The following is a 14,149-nucleotide window of genomic DNA, read 5'->3' as shown; positions in this document are numbered from 1 at the left end:
CTCTGATACCAATTGTTGGAAATAATACTGAGAGGGGGGGGTGAATCAGTATTATCAGATCAATATAACTTTTCACTTTCCATATTAAGATTCATATGTGATGCAACAAGTATATATCTAGTAAACATATGATTCAGTTAGTTGATCTCTAATGAGTGAAGCAGAACATTATTAACCATATGAGCAGTGAACCGGAGCAGTAAAATAGAACAGATCATCACACACAAGAAGCACACATGAACACCATGATCTAAGGTGGAAACCCAATGTGGGTGAAAACCACCTGCTGGAAGTCGTCTCAATCTTCTTTAATAAGAAATACCTTTTACAATAGTTTTGTACTAGTGCAGACTTATACCAGTACAAAGGCTTCTACCTGCAGAAGGCTACAACCTTCTCTCGTTCTCCAAACTCTCATGGAAGGGAGCTACAACCCCCATAGTTCTTGTACTAGCCGATCCATTTACTAGTACACAGGCTGCTACCTGATACAATGCTCCAAAGTTTTCAACTACTACTGGAAGGGAGCTACCACCCCCTTAGCTCTTGTACTAGATAAGATACTAGTACATAGGCACCGGACTGCAATCTTCTCTCCTCTAGGTACCACGTTTCATACATTTTCAGACTGGATACACCTGAAGCACAACACGTAATCTGAAAGGCCACGCTTCATCAAATTTTCATACTGGACCCATTAATATCATTGAAGTACACAATCAATCAATCTTCTGAATCACCCAATCACCATATCAATACATATACAAGGATAATATGTGTGTTAGAAACCCGATCTAGTCCATTAGATCACATAAATATGAGTCATTATGATCCTGGTCTATTATTAGATCTCATCCATCAACACAATCAATCAAACTGAATATGTAGAATACTGACACCATTAAACAGTCATCAGAACACATCAACAACCTAAACCACCTGTAACTTTAAACATCATAGCTCAAATGGTATACTCTACTACAATGAACCAAACCTGCGTACATACATGCTTTCTCCAAAGCCAACCCGTGTACAGATCTATAAATATTCAATCATGACTTGCAGCAATTTCAAACTTAAGTTATACCCAGTTCAGATCATTACAAGCGTCAGTATACAGATCTAGAATAAGCATAATCAACTATATAGAGATAGTTCATTTCAAACCATTTGATCTTGATCTATCCTTAGATCTTGTTCTCCATCAATCAGTGAGATCCCTCTTTAGCTCAAATCCAGATCTGCACCATAACCCAATCACAGTATTCCAGATCTAGCACTTTATCAGATATTCAATAATTCAGATGATGCTTTGCCAAATGATCTCCTTCCTCTTTTATAGTCTTAGGCCTTTCACAATACCACGGTCCAAAACCATAATAACACAATACCATAGACCCAATACTTGGGATCAACACTTTTGGATGCAATACCACGGACCAAAACCATAGGATCAAAAAATATCGGACTAATACCATGAACCAACCATGAAAGTGCATGAAATCAACACTTTTGGATGCAATACCATGGATCAAAACCATAGGATCAAAAACTATTAGACTAATACCATGAACCAATCATGAAAGTGTGTGAACTTTTCTCTTGCATGAAGGGAACTTTTCTCTGCATGAAAGTGCGTGAACTTTTATCTACATGAAAGAAACTTTTCTCTGCATGAATGTGCATGAACTTTTCTCTACATGAAAGAAACTTTTCTCTGCATGAAAGTGCGTGAATTTTTCTCTACATGAAAGAAACTTTTATCTTCATGAATTGCGTGAACTTTTCTCTACATGAAAGAAATTTTTATCTTCATGAAAGTGCGTGAACTTTTCTCTACATGAAAGAAACTTTTATCTTCATGAAAGTGCGTGAACTTGAAAATAACTTTGCTGCACTATAATTTATCATCTGTGTGATTTTCCATCAAGGACAACACTTGTCTCATAATGCCAACAATCTCCCCCTTTGGACTTGATGGCCAAGCTAACCTGAAAACTTTCATCTGATTCCTTTGAGTTGTCTGACATCCCATGCATTTTGTCACATCTGATATCTCTTCTGTAGATTCATCTAGATATATATAAGTGAGTTGATCTTCTATGAGTTGGTTGCGATCAAGTACAACACATGCATCATAATGCCAACAGTCCCAAGAACACCTTCCTTGCAGTTGGTTGCTACCTACAAGGAGGATACAAAATAATTGGATGGTGTTAGTGCTTAAAAAAAAACCAAGAGAGAAATGAAAATAATTGTTACAGGTCTCTTTTGACACATCACTCCCAAAATTCATATTAGTACAATTATGGCTCATCAAACGCTAATTCAGTTGTTACATGCCCTAGACAAGTCATCCCATTGAATGATTCCATCCATGAAATATTCCTAGCCTGAAGCCTTGTTGAAATGCCACCTTCGGACACCAGCACAGCCTTGGTCAAGGGTAACTGCGCTCCAGAGTAGGCATGCCCATTCTGGCCTACACTGTAGTGCACTTAGGCCCTCTTTGACCTGCGCTGGGGGAGAATGAGTGAAATTTGCATAGGGTTCTAGGAATATTCCTTGATTCTAGATTATTCTAGAAGGATCCCATCTCTTATGTCATCCTATGAGCCCAAATTTGGATAGGATATGGATCAATTAACCTCCTATCCTCTCATCCCTTACTCTATCAAAACTAACTCCAATTTTGGAAGGCCATTCAATACCCTCATTTATGACAAAACCAACTCCATTTGCCTATAAATTGAGCACTCGTCATAGTGATCAAGGGGCTAGAATCTGAAGATTGTAGAGAAATTCTACTAGTTTGAGATTTGAGTTCACGTCAAGCAATGGCATGCTACTAGATTGGTGTGTCTTTAGTGTGACAACTGTTGGACTGGAGCTAGAGGAGTGACATGGGATTGAACCGCATTGGGTGAAACTCTTACTTCTACACTAATAAAGTTGTTTATTCCTTTTCTATTATTCTTGTTCATATCTATGATGATTATGTGTTTCAATGTCTTGAATTCTGTTAGTGCCTAGATTTACCTCAAGCTGAGGAAGGTAGGATCCAGGGCCAACATCAAACCACGCTTAACCTGGTAGCTATCCCTACCAGGTCAGGAGAGGGCTCTCTCTGGGTCAATCTCAGCAAATTATGATCACTGAGGGCTTGAGATATGACTAATTTAACTACTGATCTTAGGCTAGGTATATGAGCAAAGAATTTGATTGGATAAAATGATGTGTTTGTTGGTTCTAATCGAAAGGTAGATTTTGGGTGCGAAGAATGAGGCTCAGTCTTGCAGAGATCTCAATGGGGCAACGTAGGCAGCTTATTTTGGCACTTAAAATCGAATGAGATGGAGAGATTAGATAGGTGAGGAGTTGAAGAGGGCAAGATAAACCATTGATCCTCTCCAAATAGTTAAAAACATCAATAAAATAAAGCAAACCTCAAGTAGAGCACTGCAATTTCAATGGATTCTACTTACACTCTTGTTTGATTTAGTTAGGAAGAAACAAGATATATAATGTCATACATAACACATAAGTAAATTCACAATTACAAAGAAAGGCACTGTACAAAAACAAAATGCCACAGGGATCCCAAAGAGTGTTGCAAATCCTAGTCTCAAATCCTTAGCCAAAATGCTGATATGAGTGTACAATGAAGCTCAAGGCTTTCTCAAAAGTCCAACCATGCTAATGACTGAAAAACTACATAATATAGACAAACCATAGCTCATCCTAACCTCTAGGGGTCAAGCTCACATTTTTAGGGGTTGTTTCAACTAATTCTAAAATGACAACTAGAAATCAGGGAACAGAACAGCATGCCTCTAGAAACAAGGGAACTGATTCATTCAGTTTCAAACAACCTTTAAACTGATGAATCTACCTCCATAAGTGAAAATTTGACATATTTACATCATGATCCATCCATTTACATTGAATTACATCACAAATTTGACACAATGAAGGTGAAAAAGTCAAAATGGAAAAAGATAGGTGAAAAACAGAGCATTCTTGGTCAAACTAGTCCAAATTTCCTCTATGCGCCGCGCGTGATTCTCTATGCATAGCGCCTTTTTGGAGCCACTTTTGAAGGCCTTCCCGGTGTCCAAATTCTCTCCCAGTGTACCTGTTGGAAAGGTCTACCTTTCTACTTTCCAACCCAAGTGAAATCTTCCAATTTCGCTTGCATTTTCCTCTCTAAAATTCAGTTCTCCCAACACGTCTTCCTATGTGTCAAAATAGGGGCAGTGAGGTCATTTTTTGAGTGTTTTTAACCTTTTTGAGGGCTCAAAACCTGTCCAAATTTCTTGTCCATTGGTAGGAAAGCATATTTTTTCATGCCAAATCTAAAATGTTGAGTTTTTGTCATTTTCAGGCTCCTATCAAAAGCGAGCGCCAGGTGGTGTGGAGCATAGAGCAGAAAATCCTGTTTTTTGTGCCAAAAATTCCAAAAATGAAAAAAGTGCCCAATTTTTTTTGAAATTTGGGCTGAATCTCCTTCATCAAGCATTGCGTTGGGCCAAGGAAGCCTCAGCCAATTTCTAAAGTCCTTCATGCTCCTTTTTTCTCCTTGATGCTCTCTTCAATTTTGCCTTCAGGCTCTTGATTCTAGCTTGGCACACCATATTCCTTGAAAAATAATGATATGCCATGTTTCTCAACATATTCTTCTCATTGATAGCCTTTTCTAACCTCCTCTCCAAGTGGATATTGTCTCTTTCAAGCCATGACTCCTGATCGGTATTAACCTCTTGCTCAAGTGAAGTGAGCTCCACGCCCCTCCTTTGTTCAGTTTGGCGATTCTCCCGAATGTTTTGCAACTCCATAATCACTTGCTGATCTTGAAGCTGCTTATTACTTTTCTCCAAGTACTATATTGTCCATTTAGCCCTTTCCAGGTTGAGGGACAAGGCATTGATGTCCGCCTACTGCTCTTGAATGACTTCTTTGAGATTTGTGCTCTACGGGCCCATATTCGTATCGTCACCCTCAATGAGAATGAAATCATTCTCCCGCTCACCTAATGGTCCTTCATACTATAGAGGCCTCTTGCCTTTGTCCTAAACCTGTGTGATGAGGACGGAAGTGAGACCCCTTCCACCCCAGGTTGAGATAATACTCTCTTAGCTGCTACGAACAACCATCTAGTGCCCTTCAGATAAGTGATAAACACTAGCATACTAGCAGTCTGTGTCTTATGACCCTCATGCTGATATGAAGGTCCACCTATCTCATGTATAGTCTCTAAAGGTCCCTGAGGAGCTGTGAAAAACTCACGAGAAATGATGTCCTCCCAAGTGATGCCCTGTAAGCCAAGCTGATGGATGACCACAATTTTAATGAGATAAAAATGATATATACTATTGAACTGCTGCTGAGGAGTCTTGTGATATAATAGTGTGGTCATCTTCTTAATGTTTTCACACATGAAGTAGGGGAGGTTCATCATCCTCACCTTGGTAAAATGCATCAGCAGTTTGATATGATAAGCATATAAACGAGAAAACTGACCCTCACAGATGAAATACTTCAAGATCAGTTTCATTAAAGGAGAATATGAATATTTGAGGTACCAAAGAGGAAAACCTCTCCTGAGCTGTCTTAAATAACCGGGTTTGATGTATGGTTCATAATGTTGCTGGTCAATTTCCTGCCTCTTGTTCCATTTCTCTCCAATGTTGGGAATACCAGTTGCTAGTGAAATAGATTTTGGTGTTAATGTGAAAGTGACACCAGCTAGAGTGGCTTGACCATCATGTAAATGAAACACAAAAAAACGAGCCAACTCATGGTGAAACTGAATACTAGCAACCTTCTCACAAAATTCATAGCAGGACTGGTGCTGAAAACACGTGATGGCAAGAGGGCAGGCCTGTAACTCAACAAGAGTGGTTGGTTCTTCTCGAATATGCTTGCCACCTCTATGAGGCCTCTGGGGTGCATGTACCTCTGTAGGCGAGTCACTGTGTGTCTCATATTCATAAGCATATGAGGGATAAAATTCCATCTCTGTTAGGTGGATGAGCTGTCTTGATCAGAAGTAGGTGATTTATGATGTTTTTGATTTCTGCCAACAAGGGGAAAAATGATATGAGGGACTGAAGAGGGAGGGTAAAATGATGGATTTAGGGACTTTGGGATAGGTTTTAGTTAAGGGAACAACAAATTAGAGAGTAATTTGGGAGCTTTTGGTATAGGACTGGGATTTGGGAATTTGTATTTGGGATTTTGGGAAATTGGAATTGGGGTAGGAATAAATGATGTTTTAGGAATGTATGAATTTAGGGAATAGGGGAATCAGGGAAAATGAATGAGGGAGTGGAAAGGTGAGGGAATAAAAAAATTGACTTGGCAGCCAAAACAATAGTTTCAAACCCTAGGTAGCACTTTCCTTTGAGAGATTTCAAGGGATAGGGCTTCATTTCTTTTTAAACAATCACCATAAGATAACCACCATAAAATTTGTACCAAAATCTTTCACTAGCCAAGAGGAGGACTGTATTTACTTATACACTCGAAGATTTGGGTGATTTTATCATTTTGGAGAAGATGGTGAAGATTTTGGGCTTGCCGGCTCTATGCGTCATGCATCAAACCCAATGTGCCATGCCCATGTAAATTTGAATTGGAGATCGAGGCTCTATGCGTTGCGCCTGTTATGTGCGTCATGCCTCTGTCTTGCAGCAATTTTTCACCAACTTTGCTTATTTTCTCACCAACGCGACTTTACTTTGCCCAACTTTGTCTTTGAGTGCAAATGAGCTTTTCAAATTGGAGAAATGACTTATATACAAGGAGCCTTTAAATTTTTGGTTTGCAAAACCCACTTTTACAATGTTTTGAAAATGACTTTATTTTAACTCTTTTTTGAGATTTTTCACTTTATTATAACTTGTGATGAACTAAATGACTTATGTTTTGTTTGTTTTGCAGGGGGGTGGAGATACTGAGGCTAGGAAAAGTGACCAGGGTTGAAGGTGAAGTAATTTACATATGAAGTGAATAAAATTACATGAATTTGTACAATAAAATCTAAAAATACCTTTTTTTTCCTCAAAACAGAATTTTGAGGAAAAACACATCCCTGAACACTTGATCATGAAATTTATTGATGTTGTAACCTCCTCATGTGCCTGCCGGTTATTATTGGACTTTTTGAAATCCTTTTTGATGAAACCTTAGACCTAGATGACGATGAAACCCTAGGAAAGATTTTTGCAATTTTTAAGACAAAAAGGTGACTGTATACAATTTTTGATGAATAAACATGAGACAGTAGGTAAATGACATGAGGGAAACTGTAGGAGAAGCCACTACTGTCAGATGATCCATGCACCTAATGGAATGCAATTGACTGGGCGGGACACCTAATATTCAATTCAACAAGAGGATTTGATCTCTGATGGAGGGATGAAGATACCGACACTAACATTGACTCCAATGGGGATGGTGTTGTTGGGAAAAGTATCCAATACGGAATGACCCTATCCCACTCTAAGGGTGATAGTACCTCAGCAACAACTGAATGCAAAGCTATTCAAGATTACTTCTTTATGAAATGTAAGAGAGAGGAGAAAGGGATCCACTAACCGTTATCTTCCGCTAATGGTTGATCCAATCTTCCCTCTTTGCTGCTTGCTCCCAGCTCCTTGCTCTTTCACTGACCAGCTACATAAAGATCCTGTAAAAGCACAAGAAAAGGAAACTACAAGAAGCATACATCCATAATCGATTCAAGGATTAGAATAAATCAAATATACAAGCATCAATACACCACAGAGACACATGCATATAGAAGAACCTCAAACGCTTTATTAATGGAAGAAGCAAAGTTCTGAGAGTGTTACAACCATAAGAGGCCCAATCCAGCAACACCTCCCAGCAGAAAGAAATCTCCTCTTCACCTCCTTCAAGCAAATCACCCAATAGTTCTATACTCAAACCAATAGCACTTCCTTACATACACAAGATTCCAGCCTCCTCAGACCTCATGAGAGAGATCTATATATAGGAGTTTTGGAGAAAGGATGAGTCAGCTTGAGACTGGCATGAAGCTGACTAGTGTCCTCTCCCACTTCAGTTATTCTTCAGTTCTTGAGTCCACTTGGAGTTTCTTGCTTCCACTTGGAGATCTAGATCCTCTTACTCATCACAAGGCGAATTCCCTGATCCAAGTGTCATTTTGGAAGCTTCCTGGGCATTTGACACCTTGCAGAATGACTGTGCCACTTGGCAAATCTCGCCCAGCACAGGTAGCCTTCATTGCTTTTGACATTCAGCGCAGGTACAGAGTGGAGCAGTTGACATTCAGCGCAGATGCTCAGTGGAGCAGCTGACATGATCCAGAAATAGCTTGTTTTTGAGTGTTTTCAGGTGGAGAACTGATTTTTAGTGCTGTGGTTTGCTGACCTTGTTCCTCTAGGGGTAGGAACAACATGTTTAGGGACTTTGGATCCCTTAGATGATTGACATTTCATGCTTCATGCTGTTAGGCACAAAAATGTCTATAACAGTTGCCCCCTAAAGTATGAGGTCGTTTATCGGGTGAAATGCTTTATCAGGAGGATCCGAAGTTCATTCAATCGCTGAGAGGTGCCCTGTAATAAAATACAATACAATACATTATTTTTCATTCTGCTTTCATGATCTAGCTGAGGTGGGCATTCCCATGCTCAGCTTTATAAATTCATTTTGGTACATATAACAGACGACCGTCTGATGATAGACTGATAATTCTCTGCTGAAATTATCATCCTTTGAGTAGGATGATCATCTGCTGCAATAATGTACATATCAAATGTCTTTATATTTCCTGAATATATATCGCAACCCGGATGGATGAAACTAGATCTGGGGTCTTTAAACTCGTTCGATCTTCACTCTAAGTACAAGTCGATCCATGTGAGAATTGCGCTGAAGTCGAACATGGAAAGACATCGCTTGATTATCGGTCAATAATGTAAACCGTTAACAAGCGCGAGAGGAATCACCGATAATGATAATGACCCTCAAGGTACTACAGTACAATTCACGTGGTGTGAATATAGGACTTGGCATCGAACACCACGCAAAATCTTCTGGTCGAAGGTCATTGATGTATACCTGTCGCCGGAAGTGAGAAACATGCCATTGAGGCATGCAAGCTTCAAAGTACTGGGGGGGTGCTCCTAGATCAACTTCTTGGATAATGAGCTGAAGTCGACAAGAAGCGATCTGTCAAAGGAGGGCCTTAATGAATCCCACATCAGTGACATGGAACGGAGTTAATGATTTTAGTGGAGGTGAAAACAATCTGTGAGATATGATTCAGGGTGGCGATCATGGGTGGATGAAGGATAATGTATGGCAGTGGATGGGACACGGTTGACTCTTTCTGAACAACATCTCTTGAACATATAACAACACTGATGTGATGGATCGGTAGCATTACCCCAAATGTGGATGGTTTGGCAAAGACCATGGTGATGAGACCGGTGAATGAAACAACCCAACCCGATGTGATACGGAGGACAAAGTGTCATGTTCAAGAGCTACTTGCTACCATTAAAGCTTTGAGGTTCTCCCAATTTTTCCCCAGTCATTTCTGACCAGTACCTCTTTATTTTTGTCAAGCTTGAGGAGGATAACATATGCTTGTTCTATAACCTGCCCTTCGGGCAAGCCCATCGCTATGTTTTAACGAGCCTAGCGATAGGGAAACTTGTTCTCGTCTAAAGACAAGTTTGTCGCTATTTAATCATTTTAACGAGTCTAGCGAAAAAGACAACTCGGTCCTTTTCATTTTTAGAGAGTCTGAAAAGGTACAGAAAGTTAACTCCAAAATTCCTTTTTCGTCATCTAATCCCTTAAGTCGGAAAAAGTATAAAACAATACAGAAGGGATGAGTTTTCGATAACTTTAACGAGCCGAATAAAACAAGCGCTCGACCTTTTTGTGCAATAATCCCTCAGGTCCAAAAAGATTAAAATCTAGAGGAGGGATAGCTCTTCCGGTCCTTTTAACAAGCTGGAAGGCCAAAACTCGGCAAACTTTTCATATTTTACGAGTCAATTGAAAAGAGCTCAAAGAAGACTCGTCTTTTGAGGAACGAGTGATAAACAGGGATAGCAGCAGATTCCAGGTACAGGTTGGAATTTTCCAATCACGGCAGTGTCACAGGGATGGCTAAGTGAAATCACTCTTCGCAGCTATTCCTCAAAATGGGTAAACAATCATATGGGGGTGAACGATCGGCCAAATGGAATGGAGGTGGCAAGTGCAAACACGACCAAGGCTTTTTATGGCTAATAAATTTACGATCACAATGGTTATTTACCGGAATAGGTTCTTTTTTTATTTAAAAATGAGCTTAAACTCTGGGGGAAACATTGCTCACTGCTTTTATTTATTTTTTAACGAGCATGAAGACCGCGTTAAAACTGCTCGGATCTTGCGTTTATTTTTTAACGAGCATGAACTTTATGCTAAAACTGCTCGATATACCAGTCATAAGATAAGAAATGTCTCTTGTGAGATCTCTATTTTTTATAGAGCTTCATCTTCACTAAGCTTTTCTCCCTCTCATCCTTTCTTTATGCAAGTTCGGACACAGCTAATCCTAAAAATAGATAAATAACCGCTCCTAGCTTGCACTCCAAAAGGTTTGCATGCCCCCAGGTATAAAGTACAATTTCAATGCTGCCCCTACTTATCCGATAAAACATTTGTTTTAAAGGGTGAGGCTTGCCTCTTTCTGGTTACCCAAAGATTGTTTTGTTAACACCATCAAACGAAAACATTTCCTCGGCACTACCTACCGAAGTAGACAATGGTGAATGACTGTTGTCAAACAAGTAACCTTAACAAAAGAATCCTATCCCAGAACAACCCCTTTTCCAAATACGGACGGGGTACGGACTAGTCATATTCTTTCGCAGAAATTCTACCCTATACCCAAGGTTTCCTCTGCCCGAAGCAGACCAGGATGCATGCCCCCTGGGTTCCAGTCCCATCTTTCCGAATCACTCGCATTCATCGGGAAGGAGGACTGGGGGTGGAGACATTTCTTGAGTAAATAGACCATTGAGGGTTGGTATTTGACTATTTGCGATGCGTGATCCCGGAAATGAAAGTTGGTCTACGAGCTTGACCACCCTTCCTTCGTGTGGAAAACACATTACTCTAAAGAGTGAGGAGACTATAGCTCCCATGCAATATATATAGTCTCGTCCAAGGAGTAGGTTATAATCCAAGGGTCCTTGAATGACCATCACGTTCAATTGAACGGTCTTCCCTTTCAATGTAACAGGCACATTGGGGAGGATCCCTAACGGTCGAATGGTTCCTTTATCAAAACCCGAGAGATTTCTTATCTCAGGCAAAAGCGCCGGGGAACCCAGTGCTTTCCAAGCAATAGAGGAAAGGATACTCACAGATGCCCCTTCATCAATGATAGTCCCAGCCATCACCATTCTATAAATTTGGACTATGATTCTGAATGGTATACTGGCTGGCAACCGGGGTCTGCCTAGTTGGTTCCAATCAAAGGACACAACCAGGTTGCTTGGCAGTGGGACCGAATACACGGCCGGATACGATCCTGACGATGTTCCTTCCTGCGATAAAGGAATAGGCGCATTGCCCTGATGCTCATCAGAATTTGTGTTGATGAAAAGAATCTGGATGGTGTCATCCTTATTCTCTTCAGTGAGGGTGTCATTTGAAGATGAATCTTCAGTGACGGTGTCATTTGAGGATGAAACCTCTGAAGGAAGAACCGGGTCAACTGCCGTATCGACCTTTAGACTTTCGTCTGGTCTGGATTCAGTAGGTTCATTTTCAATGACTGACGCTTCAGCCGACCACTTGAGCGGGCCAGCTGTATTTTCAATCAACGAAGGACTTGGCACGAGTTTTTTGTATCCAGGAGGAAGTCTCAACGGTGAAACCGGGCGATCTTCCAAAACTCTCTTCGCTTCGTCTAAGAAGGGACAATGGTGGATGGCGTGATCTCCTTCACACAGTCTACAGGGGGATCTTGATCCCCCCTTTTGTCTTGAACCTTCACTTTCGCTGGTTGACGGTAAGCATTCAACATGGCTATCAGAGGTTGATGCTCCCGAATTGTGCAACCGAGGGGACCAGTCCCTTAGTATCTAGGGAATACAGGGACAATCTCTATGGAAGTGATCTCCTCTACATATGACGCATGGCGATTTAGGCCCGGTCTGTGCTGTGTGTGGATTTTTGTCAGATGTCTTTTGCTTGGCCCCAGTCGCCTTAGGCTCCTTCTTCTTCTTCTCTTTCTTCTTCTTCTCCTTCTTCTCCACGGGAGCTTGGCTTTTGCCAGCTCTACTTTTTGAAGATGAAGGATTGGAGGAACAGTTATAGGAAGTAGAAGGCTGGTGGGCAGCTCTAGACTCATCTAACTGTTGACTCGACTGTTCAGGAACCATGGTGTTCTGAACTACATTGGTTGAGAATAGCCAAATAGGCAGGCCAATTGTCAGTCCTGGAAGCGACAATGTGGCCATGTGGGGCGCACCAACTTCTCCCCAAGAGGAGAAAGGACTAGGATTTCCATCATGTGGAATTCCTTGGTTGGGGCTTTCCATGTTCTCAACCTAAAGATCAACGCAGGAATAGGAGGTGATTATGTTCCATTTAAAATAAATTTTATAACGACGCTTTAGACACAACTTGCTTTTTCACTTTTTAAGAGTCGAGAAGAAGCTAAAGATGACTCTAGTCTCCTTCGATGTTTTAACGAGCCCGAAGTGACAAATGCTCGGATGGACTTTTTCAGTTATAGAGTTCGAAAAAGGCCAAAAGAAACTGCTCTGGAGATCTAGGCAGAGGGTGTGCCAAACCTTGCGCAAAACCACAGAATACATTTTACGGTACGAGTGGTCGATCTTCGTGAATGATGTGTTCACTGCATTGCGATCAGTAGGGTGGCCGACACGGTTTCCTATGGATAAAGGCTTTGATCCTATAGGGGTCTCCCAATATATACGCGACGGTACGTGGGAGCACAAGTCCGTATTGATACTTATCGCTTCACCGTGGAGGAATCACCCAACCACTCAACGCTAAGATATCACGTTTAACGACGACGGAACACGTCTCTAGCTTAGACCTCTATGTGTTTGCGTTATGTTTCAATGCGTTGTTATGTAAATTCAATTTATTTTAAGGTTGATCTTGTTTAGAAGTTTGCCTTTATGGATCACCACGAGATGTATAGTAACACTCCTAAATGCAGTCTAAGATGATAAGCAAGCTTTTCAATCTTTCAACTTTGAAAATCTTAACTACTGAGGGAAAAGAAAGATAACACCTTTTCACACAGATCATAGAGCACACACTAATGCATTTTCCCTAAATCAACATGCAAACTGTCATAATGCACATGCACAATGCAAGTATTTCTTTTCTCTTTCTTAATGTTTGTGTGACACAAAAAGAAAGTTGTTGTATAATTTCGAATTCAATTTCAAGTGAAAGCAAACAAGCTTGTCCAAAATCAAAAGACACCTTAAGATTTACTTGTTTCGACACTAGAAATATGTAAATTCAAACCATATAATGAAAGCGAAAGCTCAATCAGCTATGAACAACAAACAAACTAACTCTTAAGATCAAAACGACACTTAATCACAGGTCTAGATCTAAGAGACCACAACAAGACTAGTTCACTTTCCTTATGGGAAACTGTAAATGCACAGGAAATACACAAAGAAAAAACATAGTTTCTTTATACAACCGAGGCAGAATAGTGATAAGGAAAGTTGGTTTCAGATAGGCACATTGACTGGTAACAAGCAGCAAAACAAGAGTGAAAACAGGGCAAGAAACAGCAAGAAACCCCAGTAGCACTAGGCAAAACTGGTCCAGCACAGGTGGTACACAGGCAGTTTGACCTTCAGCGCAGGTAGCCCCTTCGGGAACTGCGCTGAAATGCAGACAGCCTTCACACAGCCTGCACTGAAGAACGAAACTTTCGTTTCTCTTGGTTTCTGGGTCACAGATTGCTAAAAAATTCACAGTTTTTTCTCAAATCAGAAGCTATCAGTCAAGTACACACTAAGGGATGAAAAGCTATCACTAAGAGCCTATTATAGTCCTTGTGAATCAGCTCTTCGAATCATAAACTTGCCCA

Source organism: Pinus tabuliformis, chromosome Q, assembly GCF_031772625.1.
Source record: "Pinus tabuliformis cultivar Carrire ecotype Pingquan chromosome Q, CPIR1, whole genome shotgun sequence".
NCBI lineage: Eukaryota > Viridiplantae > Streptophyta > Pinopsida > Pinales > Pinaceae > Pinus > Pinus tabuliformis.
Note: the sequence above shows the minus strand (reverse complement) of the source record.